Raw genomic sequence first — 19,950 nt, forward strand, 5'->3', positions numbered from 1 at the left:
GGCGAAGGATGCAGAAGTGAGAGCCGAGGGATGTAGCAGAGATAGCAATCGGGGTGTGTGATGCAGCAGAGATAGCAATCGAGGTGTGCGGTGGGAAGGGCCCAGCAGCCAGATGCATGAAGCGACGGATGAAGCAGTGATGACAACTGGGCTGTGAGGAGAGGAGGGATGCAGCCAAGAAAGCAATCAGGGCTCGAGGCAAGGGATGCATCAAGGATAGCAATCATGTTGTGAGGCGAGATTCCATAGGCTAAACGTGAGAGGCTGCAGGGTCGACTCAGAGAGGTCTATGCATGTGAGAGGCTGAAAGCAAGGTCGACTCGGAGCGGTCTATGCATCAGGCGCGCTTGGGGCGACTACCAGTGCCAACCCCTTATCCCGCGACGCGTCCGACAAAGAGAACGTTCCAAGGCGGCAGAGGAGGTTACCAGCCGAAGGATGCAGTAGCGATAACAGGTATAGTTCCGCGGCGGCCGAGAAGACTCACCGCATAGGAATCGGGATGCGAGGCGAAGGATGCGCCGGGAAGGCCCCGACGACTAGGAAGAGGCTGCAGGGCCGCCTCGGAATGGTCCAAGCATCGGACGCGATTGGGACGACTACCAGTGCCAACCCCTTATCCCGCGATGCGTCCGATACACAGATAGTTCCAACGCGGCCGAGGAGCCTCACCGCATATCAATCGGGGTGCGAGGCGAGGGATGGGGCGGGAAGGCCCCAACGGCTACACGGAAGAGGCTTCAGGGCCACCTCGGTATGGTCCAAGCATCGGACGCGCTTGGGGCGACTACCAGTGCCAACCCCTTATCCCGCGATGCGTCCGATACACAGAAGGTTGCAAGGCGGCCGAGGAGCCTCACCGCATAGCAATCGGGGGTGCGAGGCGACGGATGCGGCGAGATGGCCCCAATGGCTAGACGGAAGAGGCTTCAGGGCCGCCTCGGAATGGTCCGAGCATCGGACGCGCTTGGGGCGACTACCAGTGACAACCCCTTATCCCGCGATGCGTCCGATACGAAGACGGTTCCAAGGCGGCCGAGGAGCCTCACCGCATAGCAATCGGGGGTGCGAGGCGACGGATGGCCCCAACGGCTAGACGGAAGAGGCTTCAGGGCCGCCTCGGAATGGTCCAAGCATCGGACGCGCTTGGGGCGACTACCAGTGACAACCCCTTATCCCGCGATGCGTCCGATTCGAAGATGGTTCCAAAGCGGCCGAGGAGCATCACCGCATAGCAATCGGGGTGCGAGGTGGGGGATGCGGCGAGATGGCCCCAACGGCTAGACGGAAGAGGCTGCAGGGCCGCCTCGGAATAGTCCAAGCATCGGACGCGCTTGGGGCGACTACCAGTGACAACCCCTTATCCTGCGATGCGTCCGATACGAAGATAGTTCCAAGGCGGTCGAGGAGCCTCACCGCATAGCAATCGGGGTGCGAGGTGGGGGATGCGGCGAGATGGCCCAAACGGCTAGACGAAAGAGGCTGCAGGGCCGCCTCGGAATAGTCCAAGCATCGGACGCGCTTGGGGCGACTACCAGTGACAACCCCTTATCCCGCGATGCGTCCGATACGAAGATAGTTCCAAGGTGGCCCAGGAGCCTCACCGCATAGCAATCCGGGTGCAAGGGGGGGGATGCGGCGAGATGGCCCCAACGGCTAGACGGAAGAGGCCACAGGGCCGCCTCGAAATAGTCCAAGCATCGGAGCCTCACCGCATAGCAATCCGGGTGCAAGGGGGGGGATGCGGCGAGATGGCCCCAACGGCTAGACGGAGGAGGCCACAGGGCCGCCTCGGAATAGTCCAAGCATCGGACGCGCTTGGGGCGACTACCAGTGACAACCCCTTATCCCGCGATGCGTCCGATACGAAGATAGTTCCAAGGCGGCCGAGGAGCCTCACCGCATAGCAATCGGGGTGCGAGGTGGGGGATGCGGCGAGATGGCCCCAACGGCTAGACGGAAGAGGCTGCAGGGCCGCCTCGGAATAGTCCAAGCATCGGACGCGCTTGGGGCGACTACCAGTGACAACCCCTTATCCCGCGATGCGTCCGATACGAAGATAGTTCCAAGGCGGCCGAGGAGCCTCACCGCATAGCAATCGGGGTGCGAGGTGGGGGATGCGGCGAGATGGCCCCAACGGCTAGACGGAAGAGGCTGCAGGGCCGCCTCGGAATAGTCCAAGCATCGGACGTGCTTGGGGCGACTACCAGTGACAACCCCTTATCTCGCGATGCGTCCGATACGAAGATAGTTCCAAGGCGGCCGAGGAGCCTCACCGCATAGCAATCGGGGTGCGAGGTGGGGGATGCGGCGAGATGGCCCCAACGGCTAGACGGAAGAGGCCACAGGGCCGCCTCGGAATAGTCCAAGCATCGGACGCAGCTTGGGGCGACTACCAGTGACAACCCCTTATCCCGCGATGCGTCCGATACGAAGATAGTTCCAAGGCGGCCGAGGAGCCTCACCGCATAGCAATCGGGGTGCGAGGTGGGGGATGCGGCGAGATGGCCCCAACGGTTAGACGAAAGAGGCTGCAGGGCCGCCTCGGAATAGTCCAAGCATCGGACGCGCTTGGGGCGACTACCAGTGACAACCCCTTATCCCGCGATGCGTCCGATACGAAGATAGTTCCCAGGCGGCCGAGGAGCCTCACCGCATAGCAATCGGGGTGCGAGGCGAGGGATGCGGCGAGATGGCCCCAAAGGCTAGACGGAAGAGGCTGCAGGGCCGCCTCGGAATAGTCCAAGCATCGGACGCGCTTGGGGTGACTACCACTGCCAACCCCTTATCCCGCGATGCGTCCGATACGAAGATAGTTCCGAGGCAGCCGAGGAGGTGGGGGATGCGGCGAGATGGCCCCAACGGCTAGACGGAAGAGGCTGCAGGGCCGCCTCGGAATAGTCCAAGCATCGGACGTCCTTGGGGCGACTACCAGTGACAACCCCTTATCCCGCGATGCGTCCGATACGAAGATAGTTCCCAGGCGGCCGAGGAGCCTCACTGCATAGCAATCGGGGTGCGAGGTGAGGGATGCGGCGAGATGGCCCCAAAGGCTAGACGGAAGAGGCTGCAGGGCCGCCTCGGAATAGTCCAAGCATCGGACGCGCTTGGGGCGACTACCACTGCCAACCCCTTATCCCGCGATGCGTCCGATACACAGATAGTTCCGAGGCAGCCGAGGAGGTGGGGGATGCGGCGAGATGGCCCCAACGGCTAGACGGAAGAGGCTGCAGGGCCGCCTCGGAATAGTCCAAGCATCGGACGCGCTTGGGGCGACTACCAGTGACAACCCCTTATCCCGCGATGCGTCCGATACGAAGATAGTTCCCAGGCGGCCGATGAGCCTCACCGCATAGCAATCGGGGTGCGAGGCGAGGGATGCGGCGAGATGGCCCCAAAGGCTACACGGAAGAGGCTGCAGGGCCGCCTCGGAATAGTCCAAGCATCGGACGCGCTTGGGGCGACTACCACTGCCAACCCCTTATCCCGCGATGCGTCCGATACACAGATAGTTCCGAGGCGGCCGAGGAGCCTCACAGCATAGCAATCGTGGTGCGAGGTGGGGGATGCGGCGAGATGGCCCCAACGGCTGACGAAAGAGGCTTCAGGGCCGCCTCGGAATGGTCCAAGCATCGGACGCGCTTGGGGCGACTACCACTGCCAACCCCTTATCCCGCGATGCGTCCGATACACAGATAGTTCCGAGGCGGCCGAGGAGCCTCACAGCATAGCAATCGGGGTGCGAGGCGAGGGATGCGGCGAGAAAGCCCCAACGGCTAGAGGGAAGAGGCTTCAGGTCCGCCTCGGAATGGTCCAAGCATCGGACGCGCTTGGGGCGACTACCAGTGACAACCCCTTATCCCGCGACGCGTCCGATACACAGATAGTTCCAAGGCGGCCGAGGAGCCTCACCGCATAGCAATCGGGGTGCGAGGCGAGGGATGCGGCGAGAAGGACCCAACGGCTAGACGGAAGAGGCTTCAGGGCCGCCTCGGAATGGTCCAAGCATCGGACGCGCTTGGGGCGACTACCAGTGACAACCCCTTATCCCGCGACGCGTCCGATACACAGATAGTTCCAAGGCGGCCGAGGAGCCTCACCGCATAGCAATCGGGGTGCGAGGCGAGGGATGCGGCGAGAAGGACCCAACGGCTAGACGGAAGAGGCTTCAGGGCCGCCTCGGAATGGTCCAAGCATCGGACGCGCTTGGGGCGACTACCAGTGACAACCCCTTATCCCGCGACGCGTCTGATACACAGATAGTTCCAAGGCGGCCGAGGAGCCTCACCGCATAGCAATCGGGGTGCGAGGCGAGGGATGCGGCGAGAAGGACCCAACGGCTAGACGGAAGAGGCTTCAGGGCCGCCTCGGAATGGTCCAAGCATCGGACGCGCTTGGGGCGACTACCAGTGACAACCCCTTATCCCGCGACGCGTCCGATACACAGATAGTTCCAAGGCGGCCGAGGAGCCTCACCGCATAGCAATCGGGGTGCGAGGCGAGGGATGCGGCGAGAAGGACCCAACGGCTAGACGGAAGAGGCTTCAGGGCCGCCTCGGAATGGTCCAAGCATCGGACGCGCTTGGGGCGACTACCAGTGACAACCCCTTATCCCGCGACGCGTCCGATACACAGATAGTTCCAAGGCGGCCGAGGAGCCTCACCGCATAGCAATCGGGGTGCGAGGCGAGGGATGCGGCGAGAAGGACCCAACGGCTAGACGGAAGAGGCTTCAGGGCCGCCTCGGAATGGTCCAAGCATCGGACGCGCTTGGGGCGACTACCGTTGCCAACCCCTTATCCCGCGATGCGTCTGATACACAGATAGTTCCGAGGCGGCCGAGGAGCCTCACCGCATAGCAATCGGGTTGCGAGGCAGATTATTGGGAAGGGAACCCCCTGGGATGCGGCTCAAGCAGTGCCCAAAGGGACTGGAATGCGGAATCACATCGAGAGACCCAAATGCTATACGAGGGCTCAAATCGAATTATCGATTTGGCCACGACATGGACGCATCGGAACGACTACCTTTGCCGAACCACTCGCAATTGCATCCATACCGAAACCAATAGACATTTCCGTTAGAGCCCTCGCATAGCATTCGGGAATCTCGCATGCCCCTCTAAATCGACCAATGCTGGCGCTCAATGAAAATCCGAGCGCTACCACCGTTCGAGCGCCAGCATTGGTCGAGTTAGAGGGGCACGGGGGAGAATGCTCCAGTCAACACCTCCCCTATATAAGTTATTTGTCCGATTCTCGCACAACCGTAGTCTGCCTCGTCGAATCAAACAACGGTCCCAGATTCCGACTTCCGTTCCGTAGAGACCCAAAAGCTAGATGGAGGCTCGCAAGAAAGAGAGTCGGCACATAGCAATCAGGTTTCTCGAACGTTTAGGGACCGAGCTCACTTGCGGATAGGGCAAAATCCGCCAAGCAACCCAAAAGCTAGACGGGGGCTCGAATCGAATCGCCTAGGCGGCCACAACAACGACGTGTTAGATCGACTACCAGTGCCAAACCATTCAGCAAGACTAGTTTGTGTCGAGGCCGGATAGAGATTCTCAGAGAGCGCCCGCATAGCATTTAGGAGACCTGCCGCGTCCCTCACACTCGACAAATGGTGGTGCACGTTTATAAATCCGAGCGATCCCAACCCTTTCAAGCACCAACATCGGTCGAGATAGAGGGGCACGGAGGGGGCTGCGTGAGACAACACAGTCCCCTATATAAGTTATTTGTCCGATTCTCACACATCCGAAGAATGGTCATCAAATCGGACAACAGCCCAAACTTCCGACTTCCGTCCCAGAAAGCCCAAGAGCTATCTAAAACGTTCATGGCCGGAACTCGATCGCGGCTATACCAGTCCGCCAAGCAACCCAAAAGCTAGACTGGAGCTCTAGTTGAATCACCTCTGTGGCCACTGCAAGGACGTGTTGGAGCGACTACCATTGCCGAACCATTCCGCAGGTCGAGTCCATACCAAGGCCGCATAGAGATTCACGATGAGCTCCTGCATAGCAATCAGGAGACTTGCCGTGTCCATCACAATCGATAAATCCTGGTGCAAGATTTTTGCATCCGAGCTCTCCAACCAGTAGAGCACCAGCATCAATCGACATAAACGGGCACGGGGGGAGGATGCTCGAGAACACTACCTCCCCTATATAAGTTATTTGTCCGATTCTCAAGCAGCCGAAGTCTGGTCATCGAATCGGGTCAAAGACCACAACTTCCGACTTTACCCACAATGCAAGTCATCGAATCGAACATCGGCCCCCGAGTCGGACTCCATGCGTATGTCAGGTCATCGGACCCAAATTCTGCCTTCCTGCGCATGGCGGGCCATCAATATCAACTCGGTCATCGGACCCAAACTCCGCCTTTCTGCGTATGGCACGCCTTCAAATCGGTCATCGGACCCAAATTCCGCCTTCCTATGCATGGCGGGCCATCAACATCAACTCGGTCATCGGACCCAAATTCCGCCTTTCTGCGCATGGCACGCCATCAACTCGGTCATCGGACCCAAATTCCGCCTTCCTGCGCATGGCAGGTCATCGGACACAAATTCAGACCTCGCGAATATGCATACGTATCGAATCGGTCATCGGACCCAACTTCCGACTTCATCCATACTGTAGGGTCTCTGAGGTTGGCGCGGTGCGCTCAACCCGGGGAGTCGACCCATCGAAGCATACACCTCCCCTATATAAGCTATTTGTCCGATTCCCACACCTGTGTAGTTTGCACCTCTGACCAGGACATCGACCCCAACTTCCGAACTCGACTGCAACGACGGCACCAGCGCCTTGGTGCGCACCTTGCGACGCACAGTCCCAACATTCGCCTTCCTGCACATGGCAGGTCATCGGACCCAAATTCCGACCTCGCGAGTATGCCTACATATCGAATCGGTCATCGGACCCAACTTCCGACTTCATCCATACCGTAGGGTCTTTGAGGTTGGCGCGGTGCGCTCAACCCGGGGAGTCGACCCAACGAAGCATACACCTCCCCTATATAAGCTATTTGTCCGATTCCCACACCTGTGTAGTTTGCACCTCCGATCAGGACATCGACCCCAACTTCCGAACTCGCCTGCAACGACCGAACCAGCGCCTTGGTGCGCACCTTGCAACGCACAGTGCCAACATTCGCCTTCCTCAACATGGCAGGTCATCGGACCCAAATTCCGACCTCGCGAGTATGCCTACATATCGAATCGGTCATCGGACCCAACTTCCGACTTCATCCATACCGTAGGGTCTTTGAGGTTGGCGCGGTGCGCTCAACCCGGGGAGTCGACCCAACGAAGCATACACCTCCCCTATATAAGCTATTTGTCCGATTCCCACACCTGTGTAGCTTGCACCTCCGATCAGGACATCGACCCCAACTTCCGAACTCGACTAAAAAGACCGCACCAGCGCCTTGGTGTGCACCTTGCAACGCACAGTGCCAACATTCGCCTTCCTACACATGGCAGGTCATCGGACCCAAATTCCGACCTCATGAGCATACCTACTAATCGAATCGGTCATCGGACCCAACTTCCGACTTCATCCATACCGTAGGGTCTTTGAGGTTGGCGCGGTGCGCTCAACCTGGGGAGTCGACCCATCGAAGCATACACCTCCCCTATATAAGCTATTTGTCCGATTCCGACACCTGTGTAGTTTGCACCTCCGCTCAGGACATCGACCCCAACTTCCGAACTCGCCTGCAACGACCGAACCAGCGCCTTGGTGCGCACCAAAAGTGCGCACTTTTGGTGCGCACCAAAAGTGCGCACTTTTGGAGGGCACTTTTTGGAGGGCACTTTTCTGCGCTCCAAAGGTGCGCACTTTTGGAGGGCACTTTTTGGAGGGCACTTTTCTGCGCTCCAAAGGTGCGCACTTTTGGAGGGCACTTTTTGGAGGGCACTTTTCTGCGCTCCAAAGGTGCGCACTTTTGGAGGGCACTTTTTGGAGGGCACTTTTCTGCGCTCCAAAGGTGCGCACTTTTGGAGGGCACTTTTTGGAGGGCACTTTTCTGCGCTCCAAAGGTGCGCACTTTTGGAGGGCACTTTTTGGAGGGCACTTTTCTGCGCTCCAAAGGTGCGCACTTTTGGAGGGCACTTTTTGGAGGGCACTTTTCTGCGCTCCAAAGGTGCGCACTTTTGGAGGGCACTTTTTGGAGGGCACTTTTCTGCGCTCCAAAGGTGCGCACTTTTGGAGGGCACTTTTGTGCACTCCAAAGGTGCGCACTTTTGGAGGGCACTTTTCCTGCGCTCCAAAGGTGCACACCTAGGTGAGCACCTTCGACCACACCTTGTAGCACACCAAACTCTGACTTTCGACTTCATCCGCAATGCAGGGTCTTTGAGGTTGGCGCAATGCGCACAACCAGGGGAGTCGACCCATCAAACCCAACACCTCCCCTATATAAGCTATTTGTCTGATTCTCATACATGCGTAGCCTGCAAGAGCAATTAGGACATCGACCCCAACTTTCGGCTTCTAAACGAAAACAAGGTCTTTGAGGTTGGCGCAGTGCGCACAACCAGGGGAGTCAACCCACCGAATGCAACACCTCCCCTATATAAGCTATTTGTCTGATTCTCATACATGCGTAGACTGCAGCAATGATTAGGACATCCACCCCAACTTTTGACTTCTTAAACAAGACAGGGTCTTTGAAGTTGGTGCAGTGCACACAACCAGGGGAGTCGACCCATCAAACGCAACACCTCCCCTATATAAAGCTATTTGTCCGATTCTCATACGTGTAGTCTGCAGCAGCGATTACGACATCGACCCCAACTTCCGAATTCGTTTGCATTGACCGCACCAAAGGTGCGCGCCTTGGTGTGCACCCTGGAGTGCACTTTGGTGCTCACCTCGGTGCACACTTTGGTGTGCACCAAAGGTGCGCACCTTGGAGCGCACCAAAGGTGTACACTTTGGAGCGCACCACATAGGGTCTTTGAGAGGTTGGCGCAGTGCGCACACCAAGGTGGGTGTTGAGGTGCGTGCCGAGGTGGGTGGGTGCTAGGGTGCGCTCCATGGTGGGTGCCAGGGTGGGTGCGTGCTAGGGTGGATTCCAAAGAGGGTCATAGGGTGGGTGCCAAGGTGGGTTGGTGATATAGTGGGTTCAAAGGTGGGTACTAGGGTGGGTTCCAAGGTGGGTCACAAGTTGGGTGCCAGGATGCGTGGGTGTTAGGTTGGGTGCCAAGGTGGGCTCCTGCGTGGGTGGGTGCTAGGGTGGGTTTCAAGGTGGACGCGAGGGCGGGTGCCAAGGTGGGTAACAAGTTGGGTGTTAGGATGGGTGAGTGCTAGAGTGGGTGCCAAGGTGGGTGGGTGCTAAGGTGGATGCCAAGGTGGTTCACAGGGTGGGTGGGTTCTAGGGTGAGTTCCAAGGTGGGTCACAGGTTCAGTGCTAGGGTGGGTGTCAAGGCGGGTGTCGAGGTGCCTGGGTGCTAGGGTGTGGATGCCAATGTGGGTCATAGGGTGGGTACTAGGGTGGGCTGCAATGTGGGTGCCAAGGTGGGTAACATGCTCGGTGGGTTCTAAATTGGGTGCCAGGGTGGGTGTGCACCCACCTTGCCCGAGGTGGGTGCCAAGGTGCCAGTGTGGGTGGGTGCTAAGGTGGATGCCAAGGTGGGTGAGAAGGTGGGTGATAGGTTGAGTGGTAGGATGGGTGGGTGCCAAGATGGGTCACAGGGTGGGTGCAAGGGTGGGTAGGTGCTAGGGTTGGTGTCAGGGTGGGTGGGTGCTAGGTTGGGTTCCAAGGTGGGTGCGAGGGTGAGTGTCAAGGTGGGTCACAGGTTAGGTGCTAGGATGGGTGAGTGCTAGGGTGCAAAGGTGCCAGGGTGGGTGCTAGGATGGGTCGATGCTAGGGTGAGTGGCAAGGTGGGTCCACAAGTGTCAAGGTGGGTGCCGAGGTGGGTGCCAAGTTGGGTTCCAAGGTGGGTGCCAACGTGGGTGCTAGGGTGCGTGGGTTAAAGGGTGTGTCACAACGTGGGTGCCAGGATGGGTGCGCACCCACACTGGCCAAGACGGGTGCAAGGTTGGGTTCCAAGCCCGGTCACAGGCTGGGTGCTAGGATGGGTGGGTGCCAAGGTGGGCACCAGGGTGGGTGCACCCACCCTGGCCAAGGTGGGTCACGGGGTGGGTCCTAGGGTGGGTAACGGGGTGGGTACTAAGGTGCGTGCCAAGGTGGGTCATAGGGTGGGTGCCAAGGTGGGCACCAGGGTGGGTGTGCACCAACCCTAGCCAGGGTAGGTCACGGGGTGGTTGTCGGGGTGGGCTTCAAGGAGCCAAGGTGGGTGGCAAGTAGCCAAGTTGCGTGCCAAGGTGGGTGTCGGGGTGGGTGCCAAGGATCCAAGGTGGGTGCCAAGGAACCAAGGTGGGTGTCTGGGTGGGTGCCGAGGTGGGAGCCAGGGTGGGTCCCAAGGTGAGTGCAAAGGTGGGTGCCAGGGTCAAGGTGAGTGCCAATGTGGGTTCCAAGGTGCCAGGGTCAGGGTGAGTGCCAATGTGGGTTCAAAGGTGCTAAGTTGGGTGCGAGGTTGGGTGTGAGGGTGGGTGGGTGCCAAGGTGTGCTAGGTGGAAGCCCGGGTGGGTCGGCATCCCATGGGTGTCGAGTTGGGTGCCTGATGGGTGCTTCTTGTCAAGTTTTAGTCGTCGGGACTCATTTCGAGCCTTAGAGGTCGTTTCTTGTCCGGTTGCCCTGTCTTCGACCTGGGAACCCAATTTTGGTCCTCGGGTCCCATTTTTTTTTGTCTCGCATCCCACTTTTGGCCTGTGGCCTTTTCGGGGTCGATTCTCGTTTTGGGCATCAGAGCATGTTTCTTCTCCTAAAACCCAATATTTGTTTATTAAGTCTCGGAACACATTTTTGTTCTCGTGGACCCATCATGGGTCTTGGAACGCATTTGTGGTCCTTGGGTCCCATTTTGCATCCCGAAACTTGTGTTTTGGTGCTTGATCCCTATTTTGGGTGCCCACCTTGCACCAAGTGCGCACCCGGGGCAAACCGAGCGCCTTGGTGCACCGGGGCAAGATCGAGCGTGCACCCGAGGCGCCCCGAACATGCACCAAGGTGCACTCGGCCCACATGTGAGCGCAGGTCGTTGCGCCCGAGGTGGTGTGTGGGCACCGCGTTGCAGACGGGACACTGCACGCACACGACGCCCCGTCCAGGTGCACGCACGTAGGCCGGGCCGGGTGCACACCCGATGCCCTAGCAAGGTGCGTGCACTCGGGCAGGGCTCACACTTGGCGAACAGGGCGCACTTCGCGAGGGAGGGTGTGCACCTCGACGGGGGTGGGTGGCCGGGGTGGATTCGCACGTGGGTCGCGGTTTGCTAAGTACACACTGCGACAAGCTCATAACGGGTGCGATCATACCAGCGTTAGTGCACCGGATCCCATCAGAACTCCGCAGTTAAGCGCGCTTGGGCCGGAGTAGTACTGGGATGGGTGACCTCCCGGGAAGTCCCGGTGTTGCACCCTTTTTTAGTTTTTCGCCGGGCGTCGCAATGCTATTTGAATTAACCTTTTGCCCGTTTGCGTTCTCGTCGGGGCCGGGCCGGGCCGGGGTGCGTTGCCCGCACTACCGCGCGCGCCGGGGCGACACCGAGCGCGCACCCGAGGCGCCCCGAGCACACAGGCCACGGTGCAACCCGGGCGTTGTGCGCGCACCCCGGTGCGCCCGAGGTGCTGCGCGCGCACCCAGGTGAAATCGGTGTGCACCTCGGCCAGTGCGCGCTCGGTCGAGTCGCGCACGTTGGCCAAGGTGCACGGTGATGTTTCTTACTCTAAGGTTCCGCACCAGACGCCCGGGACAGGTGAGCGAAGCTGGGCGGGGCCGGGTGCGCGCCCGGGGCAGGTGCACGCAGCTGGAGAGAGCTTTGGAGCGCACCAGAGGTGCGCACCTTGGAGCACACTTCGGAGCGCACCAATGATGCGCTCCATTCAAAAGTTTCCTGAAAAGGCAAAAAAAGTTGAGATTATAGAATTTCCCACTTGAGAGATTGTAAAAAAAAAAAATTTAAAATGAAGGAAACGCGGGTGCCAAGGTGTGCGCGCCCGGGTGCGCAGCCCAGCCAAGGTGTGCGCACCAAGGCGCCCACCCTGGCGAAGGTGCACGCAAGGTGCGCACCCGAGGCAAACCGGACAATTAACCCAACTTTCGACTTCGCGCGCACCTGCGCACCTTGGAGCGCACTTCGGAGCGCTCCTTGGTGCGCACCAATCTTGGGCACCTCGGAGTGCACCATGGCGCCCACCAAGGTGCGCACCCGGGGCAAACCGAGCTTCGACTTCGTGCGCACCTTGGAGGCGCCCACCAAGGTGCGCAGCCCAGCCAAGGCGTGCGCATCAAGGTGCGCACCCGGGGCAAACCGAGCTCCGACTTCGTACGCACCATGGAGCGCACAAAAGGTGCGCAACCCAGCCAAGGTGTGCGCACCCCGGGCAAACCGAGCTCCGAATCGTGCGCACCAGAGGTGCACGCCATCGTGCGCACCTTGGAGCACACTTCGGAGCCCTCCTTGGTGCGCACCGATGTTGTGCACCTCGGAGCGCACCCGGGGAAAACAATGCAATTAACCCGACTTTTGACTTCGTGCGCACCTCGAAGCGCTCTCGGGTTCGCACCTCGAAGCACACCGAGGTGCGCACCTTTGATGCGCTGCCTTCACCAATTTCCAGAAAAGGCAAGAAAACATTGAGAAGGTGTGCGCACCGAGGTGCCCACCCTGGCGAAGGTGCACGCGAGGTGCGCACCCGGGGCAAACCGGGCTCCGACTTCGTGCACGCCATGCTGCGCACCTTGGAGGGCCATGGTGCGCACCTTGGAGCAAACTTCGGAGCGCTCAATGGTGCCCAACCCAGCCAAGGTGCCCACCGCGGCGAAGGTGCACGCGAGGTGCGCACCCGGGGCAAACCGGGCTCCGACTTCGTGCACGCCGCACCTTGGAGCACACTTCGGAGCGCTCCTTGGTGCGCACCAGGGCGCGCAAACCAGCCGAGGTGCCCACCCCGGCGAAGGTGCACGCGAGGTGCGCACCCGGGGCAAACCGGGCTCCGACTTCGTGCACGCCATGGTGCGCACCCGGGGCAAACCGGACTCCGACTTCGTGCAGGCCGCACCTTGGAGCACACTTCGGAGCGCTCCTTGGTGCGCACCATGGTGCCCACCAGGGCGCGCAACCCAGCCAAGGTCTGCACACCAAGGTGCCCACCCCGGCGAAGGTGCACGCGAGGTGCGCACCCGGGGCAAACCGGGCTCCGACTTCGTGCACGCCATGGTGCCCACCGCGGCGAAGGTGCACGCGAGGTGCGCACCCGGGGCAAACCGGGCTCCGACTTCGTGCACGGCGCACCTTGGAGCACACTTCGGAGCGCTCCTTGGTGCGCACCATGGTGCCCACCAGGGCGCGCAACCCAGCCAAGGTGTGCGCACCAAGGTGCACGCGAGGTGCGCACCCGGGGCAATCCGGGCTCCGACTTCGTGCACGCCGCACCTTGGAGCACACTTCGGAGCGCTCCTTGGTGCGCACCAGGGCGCGCAAACCAGCCGAGGTGCCCACCCCGGCGAAGGTGCACGCGAGGTGCGCACCCGGGGCAAACCGGGCTCCGACTTCGTGCACGCCATGGTGCGCACCCGGGGCAAACCGGACTCCGACTTCGTGCAGGCCGCACCTTGGAGCACACTTCGGAGCGCTCCTTGGTGCGCACCATGGTGCCCACCAGGGCGCGCAACCCAGCCAAGGTCTGCACACCAAGGTGCCCACCCCGGCGAAGGTGCACGCGAGGTGCGCACCCGGGGCAAACCGGGCTCCGACTTCGTGCACGCCATGGTGCCCACCGCGGCGAAGGTGCACGCGAGGTGCGCACCCGGGGCAAACCGGGCTCCGACTTCGTGCACGGCGCACCTTGGAGCACACTTCGGAGCGCTCCTTGGTGCGCACCATGGTGCCCACCAGGGCGCGCAACCCAGCCAAGGTGTGCGCACCAAGGTGCACGCGAGGTGCGCACCCGGGGCAAACCGGGGTCCGACTTCGTGCACGCCGCACCTTGGAGCACACATCGGGGCGCTCCCGGGTTCGCACCGTGGTGGGCACCTCGGAGCACACCAAGGTGGGCAGCGAGGTGCGCACCTTTGATGCGATGCCTTCACTAATTTCCATAAAAGGCAAAAAAAAATGAGATTTTAAAATTTCCGTTTTGAAAGATAGTGAAAAAAAGGGAATGCTGGTGCCATCTTGAGCCCGCCCTGGTGCGCAGCCCAGCCAAGGTGTGCGCACCAAGGTGCCCACCCTGGCGAAGGTGCGCGCCCGGGCAATTAACCCAACTTCCAACCTCGCGCGCGCCAGGGTGGGAGCGCACCCAACAACCGGGCCTGGGAAGAGCCAATGCGAGAAACCCCACCAAACGCTCTGACAAAAAAAGAGGGGGCGCTCCAGTAACCCCGCTTCGGAGCGCACCCTGGGCAAACCCAGCCAAGGTGCCCACCCCGGCCAAGGTGCAGGCGAGGTGCGCACCCGGGGCAAACCGGGCTCCGACAACGTGCACGCCGCACCTTGGAGCACACTTCGTAGCGCTCCCGGGTGCGCACCTTTGATGCGCTGCCTTCACTAATTTCCAGAAAAGGCAAAAAAAAAAGGAGATTTTGAAATTTCCGTTTTGAAAGATAGTGAAAAAAACAGAACGCGGGTGCCATCTTGAGCCCGCCCTGGTGCGCAGCCCAGGCAAGGTGCCCACCCTGGCAAAGGTGCGCACCCGGGCAATTAACCCTACTTCCGACTTCGTGCGCGCCAGGGTGGCAACCGGGCCTGGGAAGAGCCAATGCGAGAAACCCCACCAAACGCTCCGACAAAAAAAGAGGCGGCGCTCCAATAACCCCGCTTCGGAGCGCAGCCGGGGCAAACCCAGCCAAGGTGCCCACCCCGACGAAGGTGCACGCGAGGAGCGCACCCGGGGCAAACCGGGCTCCGACAACGTGCACGCAGCACCTTGGAGCACACTTCGAAGCACTCCCGGGTGCCCACCGGCGTTGCGCACCGTGGTGGGCAGCGAGGTGCGCACCTTTGATGCGCTGCCTTCACTAATTTCCAGAAAAAGGCAAAAAAAAATGAGATTTTAAAATTTCCGTTTTGAAAGATAGTGAAAAAAAAGGAACGCGGGTGCCATCTTGAGCCCGCCCTGGTGCGCAGCCCAGGCAAGGCATGCGCACCAAGGTGCCCACCCGAGGTGCACACCCGGGGCAAACCGGGCTCCGACTTCGTGCAGGCCGCACCTTGGAGCACACTTCGGAGCGCTCCTTGGTGCGCACCATGGTGCCCACCAGGGCGCGCAACCCAGCCAAGGTCTGCACACCAAGGTGCCCACCCCGGCGAAGGTGCACGCGAGGTGCGCACCCGGGGCAAACCGGGCTCCGACTTCGTGCACGCCATGGTGCCCACCGCGGCGAAGGTGCACGCGAGGTGCGCACCCGGGGCAAACCGGGCTCCGACTTCGTGCACGGCGCACCTTGGAGCACACTTCGGAGCGCTCCTTGGTGCGCACCATGGTGCCCACCAGGGCGCGCAACCCAGCCAAGGTGTGCGCACCAAGGTGCACGCGAGGTGCGCACCCGGGGCAAACCGGGGTCCGACTTCGTGCACGCCGCACCTTGGAGCACACATCGGGGCGCTCCCGGGTTCGCACCGTGGTGGGCACCTCGGAGCACACCAAGGTGGGCAGCGAGGTGCGCACCTTTGGTGCGATGCCTTCACTAATTTCCATAAAAGGCAAAAAAAAACGAGATTTTAAAATTTCCGTTTTGAAAGATAGTGAAAAAAAGGGAATGCTGGTGCCATCTTGAGCCCGCCCTGGTGCGCAGCCCAGCCAAGGTGTGCGCACCAAGGTGCCCACCCTGGCGAAGGTGCGCGCCCGGGCAATTAACCCAACTTCCAACCTCGCGCGCGCCAGGGTGGGAGCGCACCCAACAACCGGGCCTGGGAAGAGCCAATGCGAGAAACCCCACCAAACGCTCTGACAAAAAAAGAGGGGGCGCTCCAGTAACCCCGCTTCGGAGCGCACCCTGGGCAAACCCAGCCAAGGTGCCCACCCCGGCCAAGGTGCAGGCGAGGTGCGCACCCGGGGCAAACCGGGCTCCGACAACGTGCACGCCGCACCTTGGAGCACACTTCGTAGCGCTCCCGGGTGCGCACCTTTGATGCGCTGCCTTCACTAATTTCCAGAAAAGGCAAAAAAAAAAGGAGATTTTGAAATTTCCGTTTTGAAAGATAGTGAAAAAAATGGAACGCGGGTGCCATCTTGAGCCCGCCCTGGTGCGCAGCCCAGGCAAGGTGCCCACCCTGGCAAAGGTGCGCACCCGGGCAATTAACCCTACTTCCGACTTCGTGCGCGCCAGGGTGGCAAACCGGGCTCCGACTTCGTGCAGGCCGCACCTTGGAGCACACTTCGGAGCGCTCCTTGGTGCGCACCATGGTGCCCACCAGGGCGCGCAACCCAGCCAAGGTCTGCACACCAAGGTGCCCACCCCGGCGAAGGTGCACGCGAGGTGCGCACCCGGGGCAAACCGGGCTCCGACTTCGTGCACGCCATGGTGCCCACCGCGGCGAAGGTGCACGCGAGGTGCGCACCCGGGGCAAACCGGGCTCCGACTTCGTGCACGGCGCACCTTGGAGCACACTTCGGAGCGCTCCTTGGTGCGCACCATGGTGCCCACCAGGGCGCGCAACCCAGCCAAGGTGTGCGCACCAAGGTGCACGCGAGGTGCGCACCCGGGGCAAACCGGGGTCCGACTTCGTGCACGCCGCACCTTGGAGCACACATCGGGGCGCTCCCGGGTTCGCACCGTGGTGGGCACCTCGGAGCACACCAAGGTGGGCAGCGAGGTGCGCACCTTTGATGCGATGCCTTCACTAATTTCCATAAAAGGCAAAAAAAAACGAGATTTTAAAATTTCCGTTTTGAAAGATAGTGAAAAAAAGGGAATGCTGGTGCCATCTTGAGCCCGCCCTGGTGCGCAGCCCAGCCAAGGTGTGCGCACCAAGGTGCCCACCCTGGCGAAGGTGCGCGCCCGGGCAATTAACCCAACTTCCAACCTCGCGCGCGCCAGGGTGGGAGCGCACCCAACAACCGGGCCTGGGAAGAGCCAATGCGAGAAACCCCACCAAACGCTCTGACAAAAAAAGAGGGGGCGCTCCAGTAACCCCGCTCCGGAGCGCACCCTGGGCAAACCCAGCCAAGGTGCCCACCCCGGCCAAGGTGCAGGCGAGGTGCGCACCCGGGGCAAACCGGGCTCCGACAACGTGCACGCCGCACCTTGGAGCACACTTCGTAGCGCTCCCGGGTGCGCACCTTTGATGCGCTGCCTTCACTAATTTCCAGAAAAGGCAAAAAAAAAAGGAGATTTTGAAATTTCCGTTTTGAAAGATAGTGAAAAAAACGGAACGCGGGTGCCATCTTGAGCCCGCCCTGGTGCGCAGCCCAGGCAAGGTGCCCACCCTGGCAAAGGTGCGCACCCGGGCAATTAACCCTACTTCCGACTTCGTGCGCGCCAGGGTGGCAACCGGGCCTGGGAAGAGCCAATGCGAGAAACCCCACCAAACGCTCCGACAAAAAAAGAGGCGGCGCTCCAATAACCCCGCTTCGGAGCGCAGCCGGGGCAAACCCAGCCAAGGTGCCCACCCCGACGAAGGTGCACGCGAGGTGCGCACCCGGGGCAAACCGGGCTCCGACAACGTGCACGCAGCACCTTGGAGCACACTTCGAAGCACTCCCGGGTGCCCACCGGCGTTGCGCACCGTGGTGGGCAGCGAGGTGCGCACCTTTGATGCGCTGCCTTCACTAATTTCCAGAAAAAGGCAAAAAAAAATGAGATTTTAAAATTTCCTTTTTGAAAGATAGTGAAAAAAAAGGAACGCGGGTGCCATCTTGAGCCCGCCCTGGTGCGCAGCCCAGGCAAGGCATGCGCACCAAGGTGCCCACCCGAGGTGCACACCCGGGGCAAACCGGGCTCCGACTTCGTGCAGGCCGCACCTTGGAGCACACTTCGGAGCGCTCCTTGGTGCGCACCATGGTGCCCACCAGGGCGCGCAACCCAGCCAAGGTCTGCACACCAAGGTGCCCACCCCGGCGAAGGTGCACGCGAGGTGCGCACCCGGGGCAAACCGGGCTCCGACTTCGTGCACGCCATGGTGCCCACCGCGGCGAAGGTGCACGCGAGGTGCGCACCCGGGGCAAACCGGGCTCCGACTTCGTGCACGGCGCACCTTGGAGCACACTTCGGAGCGCTCCTTGGTGCGCACCATGGTGCCCACCAGGGCGCGCAACCCAGCCAAGGTGTGCGCACCAAGGTGCACGCGAGGTGCGCACCCGGGGCAAACCGGGGTCCGACTTCGTGCACACCGCACCTTGGAGCACACATCGGGGCGCTCCCGGGTTCGCACCGTGGTGGGCACCTCGGAGCACACCAAGGTGGGCAGCGAGGTGCGCACCTTTGATGCGATGCCTTCACTAATTTCCATAAAAGGCAAAAAAAAATGAGATTTTAAAATTTCCGTTTTGAAAGATAGTGAAAAAAAGGGAATGCTGGTGCCATCTTGAGCCCGCCCTGGTGCGCAGCCCAGCCAAGGTGTGCGCACCAAGGTGCCCACCCTGGCGAAGGTGCGCGCCCGGGCAATTAACCCAACTTCCAACCTCGCGCGCGCCAGGGTGGGAGCGCACCCAACAACCGGGCCTGGGAAGAGCCAATGCGAGAAACCCCACCAAACGCTCTGACAAAAAAAGAGGGGGCGCTCCAGTAACCCCGCTTCGGAGCGCACCCTGGGCAAACCCAGCCAAGGTGCCCACCCCGGCCAAGGTGCAGGCGAGGTGCGCACCCGGGGCAAACCGGGCTCCGACAACGTGCACGCCGCACCTTGGAGCACACTTCGTAGCGCTCCCGGGTGCGCACCTTTGATGCGCTGCCTTCACTAATTTCCAGAAAAGGCAAAAAAAAAAGGAGATTTTGAAATTTCCGTTTTGAAAGATAGTGAAAAAAATGGAACGCGGGTGCCATCTTGAGCCCGCCCTGGTGCGCAGCCCAGGCAAGGTGCCCACCCTGGCAAAGGTGCGCACCCGGGCAATTAACCCTACTTCCGACTTCGTGCGCGCCAGGGTGGCAAACCGGGCTCCGACTTCGTGCAGGCCGCACCTTGGAGCACACTTCGGAGCGCTCCTTGGTGCGCACCATGGTGCCCACCAGGGCGCGCAACCCAGCCAAGGTCTGCACACCAAGGTGCCCACCCCGGCGAAGGTGCACGCGAGGTGCGCACCCGGGGCAAACCGGGCTCCGACTTCGTGCACGCCATGGTGCCCACCGCGGCGAAGGTGCACGCGAGGTGCGCACCCGGGGCAAACCGGGCTCCGACTTCGTGCACGGCGCACCTTGGAGCACACTTCGGAGCGCTCCTTGGTGCGCACCATGGTGCCCACCAGGGCGCGCAACCCAGCCAAGGTGTGCGCACCAAGGTGCACGCGAGGTGCGCACCCGGGGCAAACCGGGGTCCGACTTCGTGCACGCCGCACCTTGGAGCACACATCGGGGCGCTCCCGGGTTCGCACCGTGGTGGGCACCTCGGAGCACACCAAGGTGGGCAGCGAGGTGCGCACCTTTGATGCGATGCCTTCACTAATTTCCATAAAAGGCAAAAAAAAACGAGATTTTAAAATTTCCGTTTTGAAAGATAGTGAAAAAAAGGGAATGCTGGTGCCATCTTGAGCCCGCCCTGGTGCGCAGCCCAGCCAAGGTGTGCGCACCAAGGTGCCCACCCTGGCGAAGGTGCGCGCCCGGGCAATTAACCCAACTTCCAACCTCGCGCGCGCCAGGGTGGGAGCGCACCCAACAACCGGGCCTGGGAAGAGCCAATGCGAGAAACCCCACCAAACGCTCTGACAAAAAAAGAGGG

The 19,950-nt window shown here is 61.0% G+C and overlaps 1 non-coding gene across 1 annotated transcript; it reads left to right on the forward strand.

The window, feature by feature from the left end:
• The first annotated feature begins 11,378 nt into the window (after positions 1-11,378).
• LOC131861087 (5S ribosomal RNA) lies at positions 11,379-11,497 on the forward strand. The gene has a single exon (XR_009360168.1). It is a non-coding gene; the product is annotated as a 5S ribosomal RNA (ribosomal RNA).
• The last annotated feature ends 8,453 nt before the right edge of the window (positions 11,498-19,950 follow it).

The sequence above is a fragment of the Cryptomeria japonica genome, unplaced genomic scaffold (genome assembly GCF_030272615.1).
Source record: "Cryptomeria japonica unplaced genomic scaffold, Sugi_1.0 HiC_scaffold_20, whole genome shotgun sequence".
NCBI lineage: Eukaryota > Viridiplantae > Streptophyta > Pinopsida > Cupressales > Cupressaceae > Cryptomeria > Cryptomeria japonica.